This window comes from Salvelinus fontinalis, chromosome 25 (assembly GCF_029448725.1).
Source record: "Salvelinus fontinalis isolate EN_2023a chromosome 25, ASM2944872v1, whole genome shotgun sequence".
NCBI classification, from domain to species: Eukaryota; Metazoa; Chordata; class Actinopteri; order Salmoniformes; family Salmonidae; genus Salvelinus; species Salvelinus fontinalis.
In genome coordinates, this window is record NC_074689.1 from 2,785,351 (window position 1) to 2,809,114 (window position 23,764).

At 43.7% G+C, this 23,764-nt stretch overlaps 1 pseudogene; it reads right to left on the minus strand.

Annotated features, from left to right (window-relative positions):
- Window positions 1-17,384: 17,384 nt before the first annotated feature.
- Window positions 17,385-23,764, minus strand: part of LOC129823300 (nuclear receptor-binding protein-like) — a 38,332-nt pseudogene continuing 31,952 nt past the window's right edge.

A 23,764-nucleotide genomic window follows, 5' to 3' on the forward strand; every position in this document is an offset into this window, starting at 1 on the left:
GCAGAAATGTTGTTTTCTTCTGTACCCAGGTGATCCGTGTGAACTCCCATGCTGATGGCTTTGGCCCTGCTGAAGAGCTCCTGAACTGTCTAGATGTTACTTTCTCTCTGCCCTGCACCATCGATGCTCCCTCCCTTTGTCCAAGCCATGCTGCCTGTCTGAACCAATCAACTCCTATCTGTCTACAGACTCCTTCACTCTCCATCTTATAACTATCATTAAAAAAAATGTGTGTTATCCTTGTCACGTTTTTGTATGTACTGTGTGTATATGTTTTTCTTTTTAAACTGGCAAATAATATCCATCAAACCTGAAGTGTGTCCTTATACTGATGCACACATAAGTAATTCAGGACCATGGAGAGCACCACGATTAGCGCTAACTGATGAAGATTGGAGACTGATTCAGCAGCAGATTTGAGTAATTTAGCAGACACTCTTATCTAGGGCGACTTACAGGAGCAATTAGGATGAAGGGCACATCAACAGATTTTTCACCTAGTCAGCTTGGGGAGTCAAACAAGCAACCTTTCGGTTACTGACCCAATGCTCTTAACCGCTAGGCTACCAGCAGCCACTACCACCGCCGTGGACAGCACCACAGACAACTCTAAATGAGCGGAGGTTGCTCACCTTTGGTGTTTGTTTTTTTACAATAAATAGCTGTAAATGGGGTTGTGTAGTTCTGCCACTATGTGGATCAGAATAATTGGCTGCCACTGTAGCTTTTTAGTGGAGGTGGATGCCACAGCAACTGAGTTGCTGTAACGGCTGTCGCTCTCCTCATCCTCGGATGAGGTGAGGAGAGAAGGATCTTCAGACCAAAACGCAGCATTTGGGAAATAAGCCATCTTTATTATAAATACGATGGCAACACGAAACGAAACAAAACACTTTCAAAACTACAAAACAAGAAAACGACGTTGACGAAACCTGAACATAAACTTACATAACTAAACATAAACTCACGTACAGGAAACAGACGACATCGAAACGAAACGAAACAAACAAACGCTACAGTCCCGTGTGGCACGAACATACATACTGACACAGGAGACAATCACCCACAACGAACACTGTGACAACGCCTACCTAAATATGACTCTTAATTAGAGGAACGCCAAACACCTGCCTCTAATTAAGAGCCATACCAGGTAACCCAAAACCAACACAGAAACAGAAAACATAGAATGCCCACCCAACCTCACGTCCTGACCAACTAACACACATAACAACTAACATAAATAGGTCAGGAACGTGACATTACCCCCCCCACAAGGTGCGAACTCCGGACGCACCAGCACAAAGTCTAGGGGAGGGTCTGGGTGGGCATCTAACCACGGTGGTGGCTCAGGCTCCGGGCGAGGTCCCCACCCCACCATAAACCATCCTAGCTTCCTCCCTCCAAGAATGTCCACCCTCTTTTTTCCCCCACAAAATCCTCTTAATAACATACCTAATAAGGACAGCACCGGGACAGAGAGATAAATCAAGACAGAGGGATAGATAAGAATATAGAGGTAGATCAAGATAGAGAGGGAGATCAGGATAGAGGGGCAACTCCGGACTGAAAGGCAGCTCCGGACAGAGAGACAGCTCTGGACTGATGGGCAGTTCTGGGTATCTAGCCGTTTCAGGCTGAAGGGCAGCTCATGGCTGGCTGACGGCTCTCGACGCTCATGGCTGGCTGACGGCTCTCGACGCTCATGGCAGGCTGACGGCTCTCGACGCTCATGGCAGGCTGACGGCTCTCGACGCTCATGGCAGGCTGACGGCTCTCGACGCTCATGGCAGGCTGACGGCTCTCGACGCTCATGGCAGGCTGACGGCTCTCGACGCTCATGGCAGGCTGACGGCTCTTGACGCTCATGGCGCTCTGACGGCTCTGGCTGCTCATGGCTCTCTGACGGCTCTGGCTGCTCATGGCTCTCTGACGACTCTCGCTGCTCATGGCTCGCTGGCGGCTCTGGCAGATCCTGTCTGGTTGGCGGCTCTGGCAGATCCTGTCTGGTTGGCGGCTCTGGCAGATCCTGTCTGGTTGGCGGCTCTGGCAGATCCTGTCTGGTTGGCGGCTCTGGCAGATCCTGTCTGGTTGGCGGCTCTGGCAGATCCTGTCTGGCTGACGGCTCTAGCGGCTCCTGTCTGGCTGACGGCTCTAGCGGCTCCTGTCTGGCGGATGGCTCTGTAGGCTCATGGCAGACGGGCGGCTTTGCAGGCTCATGGCAGACGGGCGGCTTTGCAGGCTCCTGGCAGACGGATGGCTCAGACGGCGCTGGGGAGACGGATGGCTCAGATGGCGCTGGGGAGACGGATGGCTCAGATGGCGCTGGGGAGACGGATGGCTCAGATGGCGCTGGGGAGACGGATGGCTCTGGCCGGATACGGTGCACTGTAGACCTGGTGCGTGGTGCCGGAACTGGAGGCACCGGGCTAAGGATAAGCACCTTCCTACTAGTGCGGGGAGCAGGAACAGGGCACACTGTATTCTCAAAGCCCACTCTATAACTGATGCGTGGTACCGGCACTGGTGACGCCGGGCTGAGGACAAGCACATCAGGATTAGTAGGGGGAGAAGATACAGTTTGTACAGGGCTCTGGAGACGCACTGGTAGCTTAGTGCGTGGGGCCGGAACTGGAGGCACCGGGCTAGATACACGCACTACCGGGAGAGTGCGTGGAGGAGGAACAGGGCTCAGGATACGCACTGGTAGCCTAGTGCGTAGTGTAAACACTGTAGGTACTAGGCTGGGGCGGGGAGGTGGTGCCGGAAATACCGGACCGTGGAGACGTACTGGCACTCTTGAGCATTGAGCCTGCCCAACCTTACCTGGTTGAATGCTCCCGGTTGCCCGACCAGTGCGGGGAGGTGGAATAACCCGCACCGGCCTATGTAGGCGAACCGGGGAAACCATGCGTAAGGCAGGTGCCATGTATGCCGGCCCGAGGAGACGCACTGGAGACCAGACGCGTTGAGCCGGCCTCATGACACCTGGCTCAATACTCAATCTAGCCCTACCAGTGCGGGGAGGTGGAATAACCCGCACTGGGCTATGCACTCGTACAGGAGACACCGTGCGCTCTACTGCGTAACACGGCGCCTGCCCGTACTCCCGCTCTCCACGGTAAGCCTGGGAAGTGGGCGCAGGTCTCCTACCTGCCCTTGGCCCACTACCTCTTAGCCCCCGCCCAAGAAATTTTTGGGAATTACTTACGGGCTTTCTTGGCTTCCGTGCCAGACGCGTTCCCTCATAGCTCCGGTTCCTCTCTCCGGTAGCCTCTGCTCTCCTCAGTGCCTCCACCTGTTCCCATGGGAGGCGATCCCTCCCAGCCAGGATCTCCTCCCAAGTGTAGCAACCCTTTCCGTCCAAAACATCGTCCCATGTCCATTGCTCCTTCTTCTCCTGTCCCTTACTCCGTTTAGTTTTCCCTTGCCGCTTGGTCTTAGCGTGGTGGGTGATTCTGTAACGGCTGTCGCTCTCCTCATCCTCGGATGAGGTGAGGAGAGAAGGATCTTCAGACCAAAACGCAGCATTTGGGAAATAAGCCATCTTTATTATAAATACGATGGCAACACGAAACGAAACAAAACACTTTCAAAACTACAAAACAAGAAAACGACGTTGACGAAACCTGAACATAAACTTACATAACTAAACATAAACTCACGTACAGGAAACAGACGACATCGAAACGAAACGAAACAAACAAACGCTACAGTCCCGTGTGGCACGAACATACATACTGACACAGAAGACAATCACCCACAACGAACACTGTGACAACGCCTACCTAAATATGACTCTTAATTAGAGGAACGCCAAACACCTGCCTCTAATTAAGAGCCATACCAGGTAACCCAAAACCAACACAGAAACAGAAAACATAGAATGCCCACCCAACCTCACGTCCTGACCAACTAACACACATAACAACTAACATAAATAGGTCAGGAACGTGACAGTTGCCTGAAGAACCACAATGCAGGAGGTTTAAAGGATACTTTATTGACCAGTCTGCCACTGTCCCGGTCTATCAGAGCTGTAGAGATCTGTAACGCCGATGGCCAGGTCGCTAGGGACGTCCTGTCTCAAATCAAGGGGCCACCACTGGAGGATAGACATAACACTCTCCTCCTCAAGGGCCGAGGCCCCACGTCCTCCTCCTTGCAGACCCCGAAAACATCCTCTGAGAAAGGTGCACTGAGGATGAAGGATTTGTGGAGAGTGTGAGTGAAAGCTCTTGGCTGGTCAATGGAGGTGCTCGGTAGGAATAGTGGCTTAGGATCAATGGAGACTTTCAGGTGAATAATTCATAAAGACTGAACTCAGGTCCCAAATGGCACCCTATTCCCTACATGCACTAGTAGTCCTCTATTGGCCCTGTTAGTAGTTCACTCTTTGAGACCAAAAGTATTGCACCCTATGGGCCCTGGTAAAAGTAGAGCACTATACAGGGAATAGGGGGCCATTTGGGACGCAACTTGAATGTAAAGACTCCCAATTGAAGGCGAATATCCATATTTTTGTTCTGTCTTCATCTACTGTCCCCTATATAGTTTCTTGATGTTTGGCCACTTTGGAAAACAATGAAGACTGATTATGTCAGGTCATCTGAATGAAGAATGAATCCATTTGGTGGGCTTGAAATGGGAGCGGAAATATAATCTCCAAAATATTATTACATGCCCTTGTAATTCTGACTTGGGAGAGAGACGTAAATATTCCTGAAACAAAGGCAATTTGACTCGAATTTGGTCCACAAATTATGCATTCCCAATGAAGTGTCAAGGTCTCACAGGACCATTTTTCACCCAACTTCTAATCAGAACTAATCAGCTCCTTCTCAGCCGATGAAAACTCAATCACGTCCTCATAAATCCTCTAACTTTGAGGGGGGGAAAAAACAGACAGATCTGTGATCTTGACTGTCCTTACAGAGGCAATTAGCACGGCAACATCGTCCTTGTTTTAGGCATTCAAGGTGGACCGATGTCTTGAGGCAGGAGGGAGGATGGATCGTTTGGCTGTCCCATTTCGACAAAGTAAGAGTAATGCCCGCTGTCAGGACGCCACCTCTGCCCCCAGCTGATTGTATTTGCCTGGCATGGCAGGATGAGCCGTTACTTTTGGGGAGGAGGGCAAATGGGTCGTGCCTGGGGAAACAGACATACAGTCTGAGTGTGTCGGCAGGGTGAGAGAAACTATCATTGTACTTGTACTGTAGATTTCCTCCTGTGGAGCTGTGACAAGCTGTGACAGATATAATCAATTCTCTATCCAGACAAAGTATAAACAACATAATATCTTTTCACAATGACCAGGATTTTGTTCTTTCTGAGATTTCTGTGGCACCGTCGAGGTCCCTGTAAAAGCCTCTGGGTGTTTTTAGCATGACCCACTTGGCTGTTATACATAGCTCAGTTTCTTGTTGTTTCACAACATGGCGTGAACAACCAAAAAACGAAATACAATGCCCAGCAGGCTGAATAAAAATGTCTGTAGAGTAGAGCGATACTTTAAAGCCTCGAGATACTGTCATCAACCTTGCCCTTCACACAATCCATGCACACCGTCTCATCTGGGGAAGCACCGGTCTGGACAAGCTCTGAAGAGACATCACGGGAGCTTCTGTATTTGATCAGGGTTGCGCGTAGAACCTTGTATTAGTGAAAGGGTTCCACTTGAAACCAAAAATAGTTATTTTCAGAAGGTTCTCCTTTAGGGACAATTTAAGAACCCTTTCTGGTTCTAGGTGGCACCTTCTTTTCTAAGAATATATACTGAGGTGGACTCCCAAGGTGAGGTGCTTATGGTGGGATCCTCTGACGACTGATCCATAGTAACATGCTGCCCCATCCTCCATCCCCTATTACCCACAGTAGATACCTAACTGACTGGTATCTGTTTCTTCTCACACTTTTACAATTTGACAAGGTCTTACAGTATAGCTTGCTGGAAGTCTGTTTCCTTGCTGTCATGGTAACAGCACAGGCCTATGGTGTAGCTGTTTGGATAGGATGGCAACGTGGATGCCATTAATAGCCTGTGTTTCTGTTACACTTGCCATACATGACAAGACATCACTTGGCAATCTGCAGGTGCGCTCTCCTGTTGACTGAGATTGAATTCATATGTACCCAAGAAAGGAGAGCTGGTATTGATTTTGAAACACACTAGTAATGCAACAGGGTATTATTTAGTAGCCTCACACCCCTCCCACCTTCCCTCTCAATCCAATACACTCTGTGAGGAAACATTCACACTTTGTCGGAATTAAAAAGACAGCACACACAAAGAGGTCAATGCCAAAGAGGGAGGGGTAGTGTTGTACTTCAGATGCAATGGAATATTTCCCTGAGCTAAACCTTTGCAATTGAAGAAGAAACACTCTCTCCTCAAGCACTCAAGATTTGAATGATGCACCTTTTCCGTATGACTCCTCGCGGTGACTCAACTGTTTCTGCTTACCTACTGTATGTTGACGGTTCTGACTTAGAATATGTGGACAACTACAAATACCTAGGTGTCTGGTTAGACTGTAAACTCGTCTTCCAGACTCACATTAACATCTCCAATCCAAAATTAAATCTAGAATCTGTTGCAATCTAGAATCTTTCGCAACAAAGCATCCTTCACTCATGCTGCCAAACATACCCTCGTAAAACTGACCATCCTACCGATCCTCGACTTCGATGTCATTTACAAAATAGCCTCCAACACTCTACTCAACAAGTTGGATGCAGTTTATCACAGTGCCATCCGGTTTGTCACCAAAGCCTCATATACTACCCAGCACTGCGACCTGTACGCTCTCGTTGGCTGGCCCTCGTTTCATACTCGTCGCCAAACCCACAGGCTCCAGGTCATCTACAAGTCTCTGCTAGCTAAATCCTCGCCTTATCTCAGCTCACTGGTCACCATAACAGCACCCAGCCGTAGCACGCGCTCCAGCAGGTATATCTCAGAGGTCACCCCCAAAGCCAATTCTTCCTTTGGCCGCCTCTCCTTCCAGTTCTCTGCTGCCAATGACTGGAACGAACTGCAAAAATCACTGAAGCTGGAGACTCATATCTCCCTCACTAGCTTTAAAACCTGTCTAGGATCAGCGTGGCGCTAGCGGCACACCCCCCCCCCCCCACTGAAAAACCAGTGCCGCGAAATTCAAAAAAAATATTTTTTTAAAATATTTAACTTTCACACATTAAAGTCCAATACAGCTAATGAAAGACACAGATCTTGTGAATCCAGTCAACTTGTCCGATTTTTAAAATGTTTTACAGGGAAGACACAATATGTAAAGATGTACATCTATTACCTAAAAACACATTAGCATAATCCACCATCTTTTATTTGTCCACCAACACCAGTAGCCATCACCAATTCGGCTAAACTAAGATATTTATAGCCCCTAACCAACAAAAAAACTCATTAGATGACAGTCTGATAACATATTTATGGTATGGGATAGGTTTTGTTAGAAAAAAGTGCATATTTCAGGTAGATGGCATAGGTTACAATTGCACCCACCGTCACAAATGGAATAGAAAAACTACTTAGAGCAACGTGTTTACCTACTTACTAATCATCAAACATTTCGTAAAAATACACAGCATACACGAATCGAAAGACACAGATCCTGTGAATACAGACAATATTTCAGATTTTCTAAGTGTCTTACAGCGAAAACACAATAAATCGTTATATTAGCGTAGCACATAGCACATAGCATCCCAGCATTGATTCTAGCCAAAGTGAGCGATAAAAGTCAACATCGCCAAAAGATATTAATTTTTTCACTAACCTTCTCAGAATTCTTCCGATGACACTCCTGTAACATCATATTACACATTCCATATAGAGTTTGATCGCAAATGTTTATATTTAGCCACCAAAATCATGGTTAGACAATGTGAAATGTAGACAAGCTGGTCAGAAAAAGTCCTTGCGCCACTTAGACAGTGATCTACTCTTATACATAAATACTCATAAACGTGACTAAAAAATATAGGGTGGACAGGGATTGATAGACAATTTAATTCTTAATACAATTGCGGAATAACATTTTTTAATTTATCCTTACTTTTCAATACAGTTTGCGCCTAGCGAAGCTACGTCATAAAACATGGCGTCCTAAGCCACTAAAATGTTTCGACAGAAACACGATTTATCATAATAAAAATGTCCTACCTTGAGCTGTTCTTCCATCAGTATCTTGGGCAAAGGATCCTTTCTTGGGAGAAATCGTCTTTTGGTGGAAAGCTGTCCTCTTGCCATGTGGAAATGTCAACTGCGTTCGGGATGAACTGAAAAGCGTGCCCAACTTTTCACATCGTTGCAAAAATAAATGTCCCAAAATCGCACTAAACGGATATAAATTGCTATAAAACGCTTTAAATTAACTACCTTATGATGTTTTTAACTCCCATAACGAGTAGAAACATGACCCGAGTAATATTACCCCCTTCACTAATGCTTGGAACAGGAGCGGGCCGGTGTCTTCTAGGCGCACGACGCAGCTCCAAAAGAATGACTAGCTTCAGGGTTTTTTCATTTGTGGGGCCTGTGAACGCGCAATCGACCCCATTGGAATCGTCATCACGTAAAGGCATCCAGGGGAAGACGTAAGAAGTGTCCGTACAGTCATAGCAATATCAGTGCCTTTTTAACTGACTTCAGAACAGTGGCCAACATTTCTGAAATCTGAATCCATGTCAGGGAAATTGCTGTAGAATGGGCTCTGTTCCACTTAGAGACAAAATTTCAACTCCTATAGAAACTATAGACTGTTTTCTATCCAATAATAATAATAAAATGCATATTGTACGATCAAGGATTTTGTGGGAAGCCGTTTCAAAAATTACCAAATTAGCATAAATAGTCTAAACAGCGCCCCCATCCCCAACAGGTTATTAAGCACCAGCTGTCAGAGCAGCTCTCAGATCACTGCACCTGTACATAGCCCATCTGTAAATAGCCCATCCAACTCCCTCATCCCCATACTGTATTTATTTATTTATCGTGCTCCTTTGCACCCCAAAATCTCTACTCGCACATTCATCTTCTGCACATTCTACCATTCCAGTGTTCAATTGCTATATTGTAATTACTTCGCCACCATGGCCTATTTATTGACTTACCTCCCTTATCCTACCTCATTTGCACACACTGTATATAGAATTTTTCTACTGTATTATTGACTGTATGTTTGTTTATTCCATGTTTAACTCTGTGTTTGTGTCGCACTGCTTTGCTTTATCTTGGCCAGGTAGCAGTTGTAAATGAGAACTTGTTCTCAACTAACCTACCTGGTTAAATAAAGGTGAAATAATAAAAACATATAATAATATTAAAACAGTACACAGTAATGCACGTTGCTATGGTAACGCCATTCACCAGAATCATTCCTAAGGCCCTGCCTGCATTCCAAATGGCACCCTATTCCCTATACTGTATATTGCATTACTTTGAGCAGGACCCATAGATGAGGCAGCGAGAGAGGGGGAGACTGACTATACATTATCTCAGCCTTAATCTGACGCGGTCTGTGATGAAGAGGGCCCATCTGTGTTGTATGCTGCTGCCCAGAGCCTGATTAGTTTGGGGTTGTCATTATTGAACAGGGCTTAGGGACAGACAGGGAAGTCACACAGTCAGGGTCTTTCTTTGCAGTCTCCCATTCACTACTGGCAATATCAACATTCAGAATGAGATATCACCACACTAAGACTGTCTCAGAATTGATTGAGCCAGTGAAGGTATTTCACCCAGCTTAAAGATTCATTCAATTTAGGGAAATTCAGTTGGTGACAATCTGAGCCAGTCACTCATTTACTGACAGGGTTTTATATTGAGGGAAGAGTCTCTCTGTTTCTACTGGCATACTGATTGTTCAGGATTATTCAGTCACCAACGTCTTCTCCTCTTGTTACGAAGCGTTGACTTTGAGGCTACTTCTTTAATGTGCATTTTGGAGAGCCAGACCTGCCTACATGGTTATTATGATAATGGGGGTGTAGGCTACATGAAGTACACACAAACTCCCTATCACTCTCTCTCGCTTTCTGTCTGTTGCTCTCTCTCTCTCTCTCTCGCTCTCTCTCACATATACACACACACTCACACTCACACACCGTCTACTTGTCCTTGAGACTTTTCAGTGGGTGAAAATAAGATATGTTGCGACAGAAACAAGAGTAGGTGATTGCAGGTTTTAGACAGCTGAAATACTTTATTATAGCCATGAACAAAAGTATTTTTGAGAAAAATGTTGTGTTCTGCATTCCAAAATGGAAACCAAAATGTCCTCTCCCTCCAGGTAGTTACTCCTGAATTGTAGATTCTATAGATAAAACCACCGTGTCTTGGACACCTGTCAGTTTCTCCCTGGGAGGACTGTGTTTCTCAGTCAGCATCTATGATCAATTCTACTTTCTCTTTGATCTTCCTTTCTTCCCTTTCTTTTTCGGTTGGAGCACTTAGTGAAAAGGCTGTCTTCCTATTCACAATCAAAAGCTATCCTTATATTATAGCTCCATAAGCGCTCTCTGGTCTTTTAGCATGCTCCACTGCTTCCCTTCCTGCTGCTCATATACTGATGCTCTCTGGATCTCTTTTAGCTTTGGATTCATTTTCAGCGGCTGCGTCTTTTTAAATGTGTGTAATTGAGTCTAAATGAACACTCTGCCACATTTAATTTGATACGTTCCAGAAAGACATGTGGATGTGACAGTCTTGTCCTTGAGATTGGCTCTAGTCTGTTGAGCGTCTATCGTTCATGGACAGACGCTTCCTCAAGGACGAGGCCACTACTCATTCTCCCGGGGAATGCCACCCTCCTGGCCCCCCTGTTCCCCTGGCCTTTTTCAACCCACTCTCAGATGTGCTTTGGACCACCTTGTCACCGGCGACAATCCACGATCCGGAGTCCCCGGTGACGATCTACGGTCTGGTGTCCCCGGCGATGATCCACGGTCCGGAGTCCCCGGCGACGATCCACGGTCCGGAGTCCCCGGCGACGATCTACGGTCCGGAGCCTCCGGCGGCGATCCACGGTCCGGTTCCTCCAGCGACGATCCACGGCCTGGAGCCCCCGGCGACAATCCACGGCCCGGAGCATTCGCCGATGACCCAAGGTCCGGTTCCTACGGCGACGACCCACAGTCCAGAGCTTCCGACGACGATCCCTGCACCAGAGCCGCCATTGAAGATGACGTATCCATGAGCGGAGTGGGTATTTCGCCCAGCACAGGAGCCTCCCCCGACGGTAGATGCCCACCCGGACCCTCCCCTATTGAGTCAGGTTTTGCGGTCGGAGTCCGCGCCTTTGGGGGGGGTATTGTCACGCCCTGACCATAGAGAGCTTTTTATTTTCTATGTTGGTTAGGTCGGGGTGTGACTAGGGTGGGTCATCTAGGTGATTATATTTCTATGTTGGCCTGGTATGGTTCCCGATCAGCTTGGTTCCCGATCAGCTTTTTATCGTTGTCTCTGATTAGGGATCTTATTTAGGCAGCCATATCCCCTTTGTGCTTTGTGGGATCTTGTCTAGTTATAGTTGCGAGCACTACATTGAGCTTCATGTTTCGTTTTGCGCTTTATTGTTTTCTTTGAGTTTCACTACCTAATAAAGAGGATGGAACCATAACACGCTGCATCTTGGTCCACTCATTATAACGATCGTGACAACACATTTATTTAATCAGGGAGTCATACTGAGACCAAGGTCTCTTTTACAGGTGAGCCCTGAATTACATAAATTACATAAAATACACGCATCAATATAAATACGAAATGCAAGCAGAAAGAAACATGGTCCTAAAAAACAAACACATTCATCAGTAATAAGGTCCTCAATCAGCCTTCTGAATTACCTTAAAGGCACCAGAACATCACATTTAAGAACATTTTGAAGTGTCACGTTCCTGACCAGTTTTCTGTTATTTTGTATGTGTTTGACGGTCAGGGCGTGAGTTTGGGTAGTCTATGTTATGTGTTTCTATGTTGGTTAAAGGGTGACCTGATATGGCTCTCAATTAGAGGCAGGTGGTTTTCATTTCCTCTGATTGAGAGCCATATTAAGGTAGGTGTTTTCACATTGTTTGTTGTGGGTGGTTGTCTCCTGTGTCTGTGTCAGTGTATGTTACGCCACACGGGACTGTTTTCGCTTTTGTTTGTTCGTTCGTTTTATGTAGTCAGTTTTCCTGTTATTGCGTTCTTCACGTTATATGTAAGTTCGTGTCCAGGTCTGTCTACGTCGTTTATTGTTTTGTAACTATTCAAGTGTTCGTCGTGTTTTCTGTTTTGTTAATTAAAAATCATGTCGTATCAAAACGCTGCATTTTGGTTCAATCCCTGCTCCTCCTCTTCGGATGAAGAGGAAGAGGAAAGCCGTTACATGAAGATTGTTCCACAAAAAAGGTGGAAGAAAACTAAAAATGTACCTAACTCCATAGAGACCAAAGAAATGTCCAGAGTTAGCCATCCCTGAGCCCGGGTGTGGTAACTCGCATGTCCAAAGTTAAGTAATGATGTTAGTGGGACTTTTTCCAAAAGGGCTTTATAAATGAAACCATAGCAATGTATCAACCTACGGGACATCAAAGAGGGCCAAACAACTTTCTGGTAGAGAATGCAGCGAAGAATTCTAAAATTGTGGCCGGTAATAAAGCGCAGTGCGCTATGAAAAACTGTGTCTAATGGCTTTAATGAAGTGGCAGCTGTGTTCATATAGATGATGTCCCCGTAGTCTAGGACAGATAGGAACATAGACTGAATAATCTGCTTTCTACTGTTTAGTGAGAGGCAGGACCTATTTCTATAGAAGAAGCCCATTTTTATTCTCAGCTTTTCTACTAACTCATCAACATGCTTTTTAAAAGAAAAGCTTTTCATCTATCCAGATGCTCAGATATTTGTAAGCGGGGACACGATCAATATAGTTATTTTTATGCGCTCTAGAGATCAACGTATACTTAGTTTTACCTGCATTCAATACTAATTTCAGGTCAATAAAGTTTTTCTGTAATACAATGAAGGCAGCTTGTAGTTAAGATAGAGCCTCGTCAACCATGGGGGCAATAGCACACACAACACTATCATCGGCATACAGTGCATTCAGAAAGTATACAGACCACTACCCTTTTTACACATATGGTTACGTTACAGCCTTATTCTACAATGTATTTAATTAAAAAAATACTCATCAATATACACACAATACCCCATAATGACCTAGCGAAAACAGGTTTTTAGAAATGTATGCAAATTTATTCAAAAGAAAAAAGAAAAATACCTTATTGACATAAGTATTCAGACCCTTTGCTATGAGAGGCGATACTGAGCTCAGGGTCCTCCTGTTTCCATTGATCCTCCTTGTGATGTTTTAACAACATGATTGGAGTCCACCTGTGGTAAATACAATTGACTAGATATGATTTGGAAAGGCACACAGCTGTCTATATAAGGTCCCACAGTTTACAGTGCATGTCAAAGCAAAAACCGAGCCATGAGGTCAAAGGAATTGTCCGTAGGGCTCCGAGGCAGGATTGTGTCGAGGCACAGATCTGGGGAAGGGTACCAAAACATTGCTGCAGCATTGAAGGTCCCCAAGAACACAGTGACCTCCATCATTCTTAAATGGAAGAAGTTTGGAACCACCAAGACTGGCCAAACTGAGCCGGGGGAGAATGGCCTTGGTCAGGGAGGTGACCAAGAACCTGATGGTCACTCTGACACAGCTCCAGAGTTCCTCTGTGGAGATGGTAAAACCTTCCAGAAGGACAACCATCTCTGCAGCACTCCACCAATTAGGCCTTTATGGTAGAGTGGCGAGACGGAAGCCACTCCTCAGTAAAAGGCACATGACAGCCCGCTTGGAGTTTGCCAAAAGGCACCTAAAGGACTCTCAGACTATGAGAAACAAGATTCTCTGGTCTGATGAAACCAAGAGGGAACTCTTTAGCCTGAATGCCAAATGTCACGTCTGGAGGAAACTTGGCACCATCCCTACGGTGAAGCATTGTACTGTGGGGATGTTTTTCAGAGGCAGGGACTAGGAGACTAGTCAGGATCGAGGGAAAGATGAATGAAGCAAAGTACAGATAGATCCTTGATGAAAACCTGCTCCAGAGCGCTCAGGACCTCAGACTGGGGCGAAGGACAAGTCTCTGAATGTCCTTGAGTGGCCCAGTCAGAGCCCGGACTTGAACCCGATCGAACATCTCTGGAGAGACCTGAACATAGCTGTGCAGCGATGCTCGCCATCCAACCTGATAGAGCTTGAGAGGATCTGCAGAGAAGAATTGGAGAAACTCCCCAAATAAAGGTGTGCCATGCTTGTAGCGTCATACCCAAGAAGACTCAGGGCTGAAATCACTGCCTAAGGTGTTTCAACAAAGTACTGAGTAAAGGGTCTGAATAATTATGTAAACGTAATATTTCAGTTATTTATTACAGTTAACCATACAGTTAACCACATCATTTATAACTAAGGACGCAGAAGAGATAATGCTATGTCCTGGTCTAAAACACGACTGATGTACATTTAAAATAAATGAAAAATAAGAAAGATCTTGGCTGAGAATTAATAAAGGATTCTAATATTGTAGCTAGGCAAGAAAGTTTAGAAATAGAGTTATAAATTTTTAGGTTACAAGGGTCACCACCTTTGTGAAGGGGGAGTACATGGGCCGCCTTCCAAACCTTCGTACCAGATATAATCGTCAGGTTGAAAATATGGGTTAATGATTAAGCAATCAGGGGGGTAGAGAGCTGCAGCAAAAATGGATCAAGCATATCACCCCCAGTGGATTTTCTTTTAAACATAAATATTAAGCAAGGCATCTAGCACATCAGAGATAGTAAATTGTTGAAATTAAAACAAAGTTTCACTAGAAGTTAACGGGTTAAACGTCTAGTCAGCTAGAGGCTGGCAGAGGGAAGAGCAGCCGATTGACTGACCAGGGTCAATTAAACCACAGTCTCTCTCAAATAAAAAGCCTGCCGAAATAAAATGATGATTAAAAGCATAACTTATTTCATTCTTCTCAGTTATGATGCCAGAGTCAGACAGAACTTGCTTAAGCAGGGAAGAAGAGGAATATGTATGCTTTAGTGTATTTACTTTTTTTTGAAGGATTACCAGCAGAGTCAGAGATAGAGCTTAAAAAAATAGCTTGATTTATCTTTCTTAATCGAGGTAGTACATCTGTTTCTCAATTGTCGGAAAGATTGCCAGTCCACAGTCAGTTTTCCTGTTACTGCTCTCGTTTGTAGAATGAAGAGTGGACCAAGGTGCAGCGTGGAAGGCGTACATCGTCTTTTTATTGATGACACCAAAACAAAATAACAAAGACAAAAAACGAAAGCGAACAGTTCTGTCAGGCACAGACACTAAACAGAAAACAAGATCCCACAAAACCCAAAAGGAAAATGACAACTTATATATGATCCCCAATCAGAGACAACGATAGACAGCTGCCTCTGATTGGCAACCACACTCGGCCAAAAACAAAGAAATAGAAAACATAGACTTTCCCACCCGAGTCACACCCTGACCTACCTAAACATATAGAATAACAAGGATCACTAAGGTCAGGGCGTGACATTTCCTTGCTTTGGCCCAGGCCTGATTTCTCATCTGAATGAGTTCAGATAGCTCAGAAGAAAATAAAGGGTTAGATCTATCTTTGACTGAAATTATTTAAAAGAAGAATGTTTATCTGCCAGAGGAATAAATATGGAGGAGAAATGTTCTAGAGCCAACTCAGGGTCAGGAATACAGGAGATAGTGGGTAAATCAGAGCAGAACATGTCATGTAAAAGAAACATTGAGGAGAAAACTTTTAAAAATGTATCTTCTTAACACTTCTTGCGGATCAGTGGGACGCTAGTTCGACACCTTCCGGTGAAATTGCAGAGCGCCAAATTCAAATTAAATTACTATAAATATTAAACTTTCATGAAATCACAAGTGCAATACAGTGATCCCTCGCCACTTCGCGGTTCACTTATCGCGGATTCGCTATTTCGCGGATTTTCATAATGCATTTTTTTTTTTTTTGGTGCATTGTGCTCTGCATTCTGATTCGCTAAAAACTCACTCCCGCTTCTTGTATCAAAACATGCTACGAATTGTGCTATCATTTTGTCGTCTCGTGCAGTTATGTGTACGTACATAAAACAGCTTGGCAAATTTACATTAAGTTGGCCAAATTATCTTGTAATTTCGAACATCTCCTAAACCCATAATGTCGACGAAACGCTCTGAAGAGCAGTGAAACGGCCTACACGTGAGTCACTGTATTTGTATACATGTAATAGTTGCTAATTGTAAAAAAAAAAAAAGTTTTCTATTTCGCGGATTTCACTTATCGCGGGTCATTTTCGGAACGTAACCCCCGCGATAAACGAGGGATACCTGTATATAAAAAATAAAGCTTACCTTGTTGCTAATCCAGCCGCCATGTCAGATTTCAAAAAGGCTTTACAGCGAAAGCAAACCATGCGATTATCTGAGGACAGCGCCAGGGAGTTGCGACACGAAAGTCAGAAATAGCGATATAATATATGTCTTACCTTTGAAGATCTTCTTCTGTTGGCACTCCAAAAGGTCCCAGTTACATTACAAATGGTCCTTTTGATCGATAAAGTCCTTCTTTATATCCATAAAAACTCAATTTAGCTGGCGCACTTCAGTCAATAAGTAGCAGGCAGTTTACTTTGGGCACGCTTTTCATCCACTTTGGAAGAAGTTTTAATTAAACAAGCATTAGTATTGTACTGTTTCGTATCTGTAATACTGTACATACTATGGGACAATGATCATTGAGATCATATGCAAATACTCCACTAGACAAATATTTATGGGGGTTATTAGTAATAAAAAAACACTTCAACGAGAAGTTAACTGGGTATTTCACATTTAGCCGACGGCGGGGGGGGGGGGGGGGGGGGGGGGGGGGCGGGGGGGCATGAAATTAAAGATTGGAATGCTATGAAATTAGATTTTACACATATGGTCACTTCTCCCCTTTTCTGTAATCTGTCATCTAAGTACATTATAATAATTTACTTCAATGTATTTAACAGATACAGAACCATTTAACCATGTTTCCAGAATGTCAGGAAACGAGTCCTGTACCCAAATGTCAAATGTGTCCAAAATGTTTATCATACTTCGCACATTTAGGTGCATTGGCCCAAGCCCCCTATGAGATTTAAAGTCAGAGGGGTATTTAGCTCATTCCCATAAGAGCTACCAGGCATATGTGCATCTACAGCTATTTTTAGAGTGAGCTGAGACTTTGCCAAGGTCATTGGCCGACCATGTAAGAGCAGAGCAGACTGAGCGTTTGACAGACCTCCCTCAAGTCGCTGGATCCAGGGGCTAGGGCTGAGCAGTGCAGGGAACTGGGAGAGCAGTGTTGGCAGAGCTCAGTCCACCATAATGAAGCTCCCGACAAAGGAGTGGAGCTGCTGTAGGGGATCGGAGCTGCTGCCAAGGCTCCATTCTGGGTGTGCACAGGAAGCCTTGGTGTGGCTCCTGTTGCAGGGTTGGGGCTGGAGTGTCCCAGGCCAGTCCTGGGGATGGGAGTAGGGAGGGTAACCAAAGAGGGAGGTTGTGGGATTACAGCTGTCAATCTTTCTGGGTAAGTCTCTAAGAGCTTTGCTCACCTAGATTGTACAATATTTGTCCATTATTCTTTTCAAACTTTTTCAAGCTCTGTCAAATTGGTTGTTGATCAGTGCTACATTTTCAAGCAGATTTAAGTGAAAACGGTAACTCTGCCCCTCAGGAACATACACTGTCTTATTGGTAAGCAACTCCAGTGTGCAGATTTTGCCTTGTGTTTTAGGTTATTGTCCTGCTGAAGGGTGAATTAATCTTCCTGTGTCTGGTGGAAAGCAGACTGAAACAGGTTTTCCTCTAGGATTTTGCCTGTGCTCCATTTTGTTTATTTTTTATGATGAAAAACTCCCCAGTACTTAACGGTTACAAGCATACCCATAGCATGACTCAGCCACCTATATGCTTGAAAATATGGAGAGTGGGACTCAGTAATATGTTCTATTGGATTTGCCCCAAACATAACACTTTCTATTCAGGACAAGAAGTTAATTGTGATTTCTTTTGCAGTATTACTTTAGTGCCTTGTTGCAAACAGGATGCATGTTTTGAAATATTTGTATTTTGTACTGGATTCCTTTTATTCAATCTGTAAATTACGTTAGTATTGTGGAGTAATTCCATCGTCAGTTTTATCCTATCACAGCCATTAAACGCTGTAAATGTTTTAAAGTCGCCATTGGCCTTATGGTGACATCCAGGGGCGCAACTTTGGTTTAGATGTGGGGGACACACAAATTTCTATTTATTTATTTAGCATTTATTTCTTAGGAGGTAGATCAGCTTTAATAATGCAGATAGATTGTGGCTTCCATCAATGTAATTGTCTGCATCATTTCCAATCCCCCATATTTTTGGGGGGAAATATATACAGTACCAGTCAAACGTTTGGACACACCTACTCATTCAAAGGTTTTTCTTGATTTTTTACTATTTTCTACATTGTAGAATAACAGCGAAGACTTAAAAACTATGAAATAACACATATGGAATCATGCTGTAACCAAAAAAGTGGTATATATTATATCATATTATATATGAGATTCTTCAAATAGCCACCCTTTGCCTTGATGACAGCTTTGCGCACACTTGGCATTCTCTCAACCAGCTTCATGAGCTAGTCACCTGGAAGGCATTTCAATTAATAGGTGTGCCTTGACAAGTTAATTTGTGGAATTTCTTTCCTTCTTGATGCATTTGAGCCAATCAGTTGTGTTGTGACAAGATATGGGTGGTATACAGAAGATATCCCTATTTGGTAAAAAACCAAGTCCACCACAACAAACCTGCCTAGTCAAAGTCCAGACCTCAATCCAATTGAGAATCTGTGGTATGACTTAAAGGTTGCTGTACACCAGCGGAACCCATCCAACTTGAAGGAGCTGGAGCAGTTTTACCTTGAAGAATGGGCAAAAATCCCAGTGGATAGATGTGCCAAGCTTATAGAGACATACCCCAAGAGACTTGCAGCTGTAATTGCTGCAAAAGATGGCTCAACAAAGTATTGACTTTGGGGGGAGAATAGTTATGCACGCTCAAGTTTTCTGTTTTTTTGTCTTATTTCTTGTTTGTTTCACAATAAAAAATATTTTGCATCTTCAAAGTGGTGGGCATGTTGTGTAAATACAATTATACAAACCCCCCAAAAATCAATTTTAATTCCAGGTTGTAAGAAAACAAAATAGGAAAAATGCCCAGGGGGTCAAAACTTTCGCAAGGCACTGTAAGCTTTACGTATCGGCCTCAGGGCTTTCGTCAGAGCTTTTGTGAATATGAATATGAAATTACACACTACATTAGATTCACTGTTGCTATTGAAGTCATTCCAAAGGGCAGGTTAAACAGAGTAGATGAAATGCCTTTACATCTATCTGTGCATAGTAGTACATATGCACATTGCTTTATCAGCCTACATTTTTACATGATTTGGAAAATAAGAATAACGTACACATGGTTTTACCTGCATTCAGTGCTAATTTCAGTTCAACAAAGGCTTTCTGCAAAGCAATGAAGGTAGATTGAAGCTCTGAAAGAGCTTGGGCAACTGTGGGGAAATAGCATACATAACAGTGTCATCTGCATACAGGTGTATGTTTTCTATTTATTGCAAATAGACCAACATTTTTTCCAAATAGACCAACATAGAGACAGTAAAAAGTACAGGACCTAAAATCGATCCCTGTTGGACATCTTATGTAATATAAAGGAAACCTGACTTGAAGCCTGACTATCCATACCCTTACTACATCATGTAACACCAAGGTTGCAGCAGAGATGGTGCCATGACCCGGCCTGAAACCAGACTGGTGAACACTTAGAATATATCTAAGCTAGGAAGGATCTAAGCTGACCGTTGATGAAGGTTTGCATTTGCTATACACTGAGCTCTTTGCCTTTAAATCCATCTGTGTATAGTAGTAGATACGCACATGACTTTATGCATATCTGAGAGCGCTAAACAGGGCATGATTGATTTAGGCCTATAACTGTTACGTCCCACACCTTCGCCCTTTTTACATTTGAATCATTGCTGGATGTGTGAAAGAGTGCCCTTTAAAATACGTTTTTTATATTCTTAACTTGACTTGTTTGTCTTCATGCTGTAACAATACATTAAACAAAACCAAAGCATGGATTGCCGTCTTGCCTTTTCCATAGACTGTCTACAGAGTACGGAAGGCAATATCATATTTTGTAATTTGGGTGAACTATCCCTTTAAGACAGTAGGGGAGAGTGGGGTATGCCGTGCCAAAGGGTTAGTTGAGCCACCTCTTGGAGGTCATCATGACATGGAGTCTGTGAAGAAAGAAACCACATGGAAAAAATGGTAAGCAAATTAGGTCAAATTAATGTATTGGTTTCATGATGCTTGTATCTAAACCAAAGTAGATAGTTTTAAGACTGTACATCAGTTGGGGGTCTCTATACACTGCAATAGAGGTCCTAACCCTAGCAAGAAAGTGCATCCTTATAGCTGTGTGGGCTAATATAGTCAAAATGTTCGCTTTTGGGTAAATTTTGCCATTTGACCAGGGGCAAGTTGAGCCAATGGCTCAACATACCCCATTCAAATGATGATATGCATAGTATTTCTTCCATTTGATTCGATTTGATTTGATTTGTCATGCGCATGAACTCAAGATAGTGCATTTTTATTGTTACATAGCAGGCTTCGTCCCAAATGGCCCCCTATTCACTATTTAGTGCACTTCTTTTGACCAGGACTCATATGGTATTCCATAGGGCATTAGTCGAACGTGATGCACTATATAGGGAATAGAGGGCTATTCATTGGGATGCAGACCAACAGGAACAACCTAAGCACCGAGGGGTCAGGGGAAAGTCAGGGTTGTTGTGGATATTTATCATTGATTCATCTCGTCTTGGCTCCTGTCTGTGTAGCTTTTCACACTGGACTCTGTATGTATCAGTTGTCCCCACTTTATTTCTTAAAGTTATATAATGAGCTGAATGCCCGGGGGATTAAGATGAGACTATAGGAGCAGCCAGTCCCATTGAAATAAAATTACTATTTAACTAATAATATTTCTTTGAGCAGTACACACTAAAAGACACAACAAGCAAACTCAGATGTGTGAGTGCATGTACTAATTTGCAAACATGAAAATTGAAGTATGTTTTGCCGTTGTGCTCATCTGCTTTGACAGTCCAGGACTATTACAAGATACACATTTTAGGAGATGCATAAATGTCTGAGCCATTGTCTTTAAGAAGGATCACCTTCACTGCTCGGTTGTCTCCACCCAGTCTGTCCCCAAACAACGACGATTTGCTGGTTTTAAGCAGTACACGTTCAAATAGCACTTTGTTGACTGTTGCTGGGTGCTATTGTCGTCCATCAGCACCGGCCTGAACCCTACCTGCCCTCAACTCTCTCCTGGCCCCTTCCACAAATCTTTCTCAGATTATTACCAATCCCACAAGGTATGACTCCAAACACCCAGAAAGGGCTACTCTCCTCGATGTTATCTACACAAATAATCCTGATAGGTATCAGTCTGGTATTTTCTGTAATGACCTTAGTGATCACTGTTTTACAGCCTGTGATTTGTCATAGACGCTTGCTAAAAAACATTAATGAGCAAGCCTTCCTTCATGGACTGGTCTCTGTAAAATGGTATAGAATCAGCTTGATCACCTCGGTCGAATATGCTTCTTTTTTGATATGTTAAAGAAAATGAGAATTAAAAACAGGTTCATCCCTTGGTTCGACCGTTATCTGCAGAGTTACTCCACCTCAAGAATTGCATTTGGCGAAAGGCTCGGCAAACGCATACTCAGGCTGACTGGGTCTCGTTCAAGCAAATGCGAAATAAGTGCACTCAGGCTATCCGGAAGGCCAAAGTTAAATGTTTTAAGTAGAAGTTCTCTCTCTGTGGGTCTAAGCCCAAGAAGTTTTGGAAAACGGTTAAAGACCTGGAGAATAAACCCTCCTACTCACAGCTGCCCATGTCCATTAATGTTGATGATGTGGTTGTTACTGACAAGAAGCACATGTCTGACCACATTAATTACCACATCATTAATTCAGGATTCCTATTTGACTCAGCCATGCCTCCTTGCCCGTCCAACATTTCCTCATCTCCCACCCCTTATAATCCGACTATCCCCGATGCTTCTCCCTCTGTCCCGCTACAAAGTTTCTACCTGCAGGCAGTCACTGAGTCCGAGGTGCTAAAGGAGCTCCTGAACCTTGACCCCAAAAAACTTCTGGGGCAGATGGTTTAGACCCTTTCTTCTTTACGTTTGCTACCTCTATCATCGCCAAGCCTATCACCAACCTTTTTAACCTGTCTCTCCTTTCTGGGAAGGTTCCCATTGCTTGGAAGGCAGCCACGGTTCATCCTTTATTTAAAGGAGGAGATCAAACTGATCTTAACTGCTATAGGCCTATTTCTATTTTGCCCTGTTTATCAAAAGTGTTGGAAAAACTTGTCAATAATCAACTGACTGGCTTTCTTGATGTCTATAGTATTCTCTCTGGTATGCAATCTGGTTTCCTCTCAGGTTATGGATGTGTCACTGCAACCTTAAAGGTCCTCAATGATGTCACCATTGCCCTTGATTCTAAGCAATATTGTGCTGCTATTTCTATTGACTTGGCCAAAGCTTTTTATACGGTAGACCATTCCATTCTTGTGGGCCGGCTAAGGAGTATTGGTGTCTCTGAGGGGTCTTTGGCCAGGTTTCCTAACTACCTCTCTCAAAGAGTGCAGTGTATACAGTCAGAAAATCTGCTGTCTCTGCTGTCTTTTGTGCTGCTACCATGTTGTGCTGCTGCCATGTTGTTGTCATGTTGTGTTACTAGCATGCTGTGTTGTCATGTGTTGCTGCCTTGCTATGTTGTTGTCTTAGATCTCTCTTTGTTTAGTGTTGTGTTGTCTCTCTTGTCGTGATGTGTGTTTTGTCCTATATTTCTCTATATTTTTTTTTTAATCCCAGCCCCCGTCTCCGCAGGAGGCCTTTTGCCTTTTGGTAGGCCGTCATTGTAAATAAGAATTTGTTCTTAACTGACTTGCCTAGTTAAATACATGTTAAATAAATAAAAAATATTTTAGAAATTGTGTGTTGAAGTGGTTGTATACTTCCAACTGTATACACAGGGATTTTGAATTAATCTGTATTTTCAGCAGCATTTGAAGACCTATTGGGATCAAAGGATGTGTGAGTTAGATGGAAACTATAGCTAAAAGACTGGTTCATAAAGGAACTAGGCGGTGGCTTTAGAAGCTCCCATACCATCATTATGCCATAGCTGGAGGTAACTGCTAATTGGAGACAAAAAAAAGAGAGATAGACGAATAGTGAGAAAGAGAGAGAGATTTTCACCCCTCACTTTTTTATGTTGCCACTTTTTCTCGAGATAAAACTCAGGTCATTATACTCTCTGGTATTCTTGACAGAAATGTCACTAGGTGTGTAAAGTTCAATCCGTATGTGCTGGTTGTCAAGTCCCCATTGAAGTGAAGTGTTAGGCCCCCACCTGTATTGAGTGTCAAATCCGTATCACCTCAGAGAGTGTATAAGTGTTATAATGTATATATTTCCACCACCCTGCCATCCCTCTTTTAAATATGGTAATATTATATTATATTAGGTCACATACACATATTTAGCA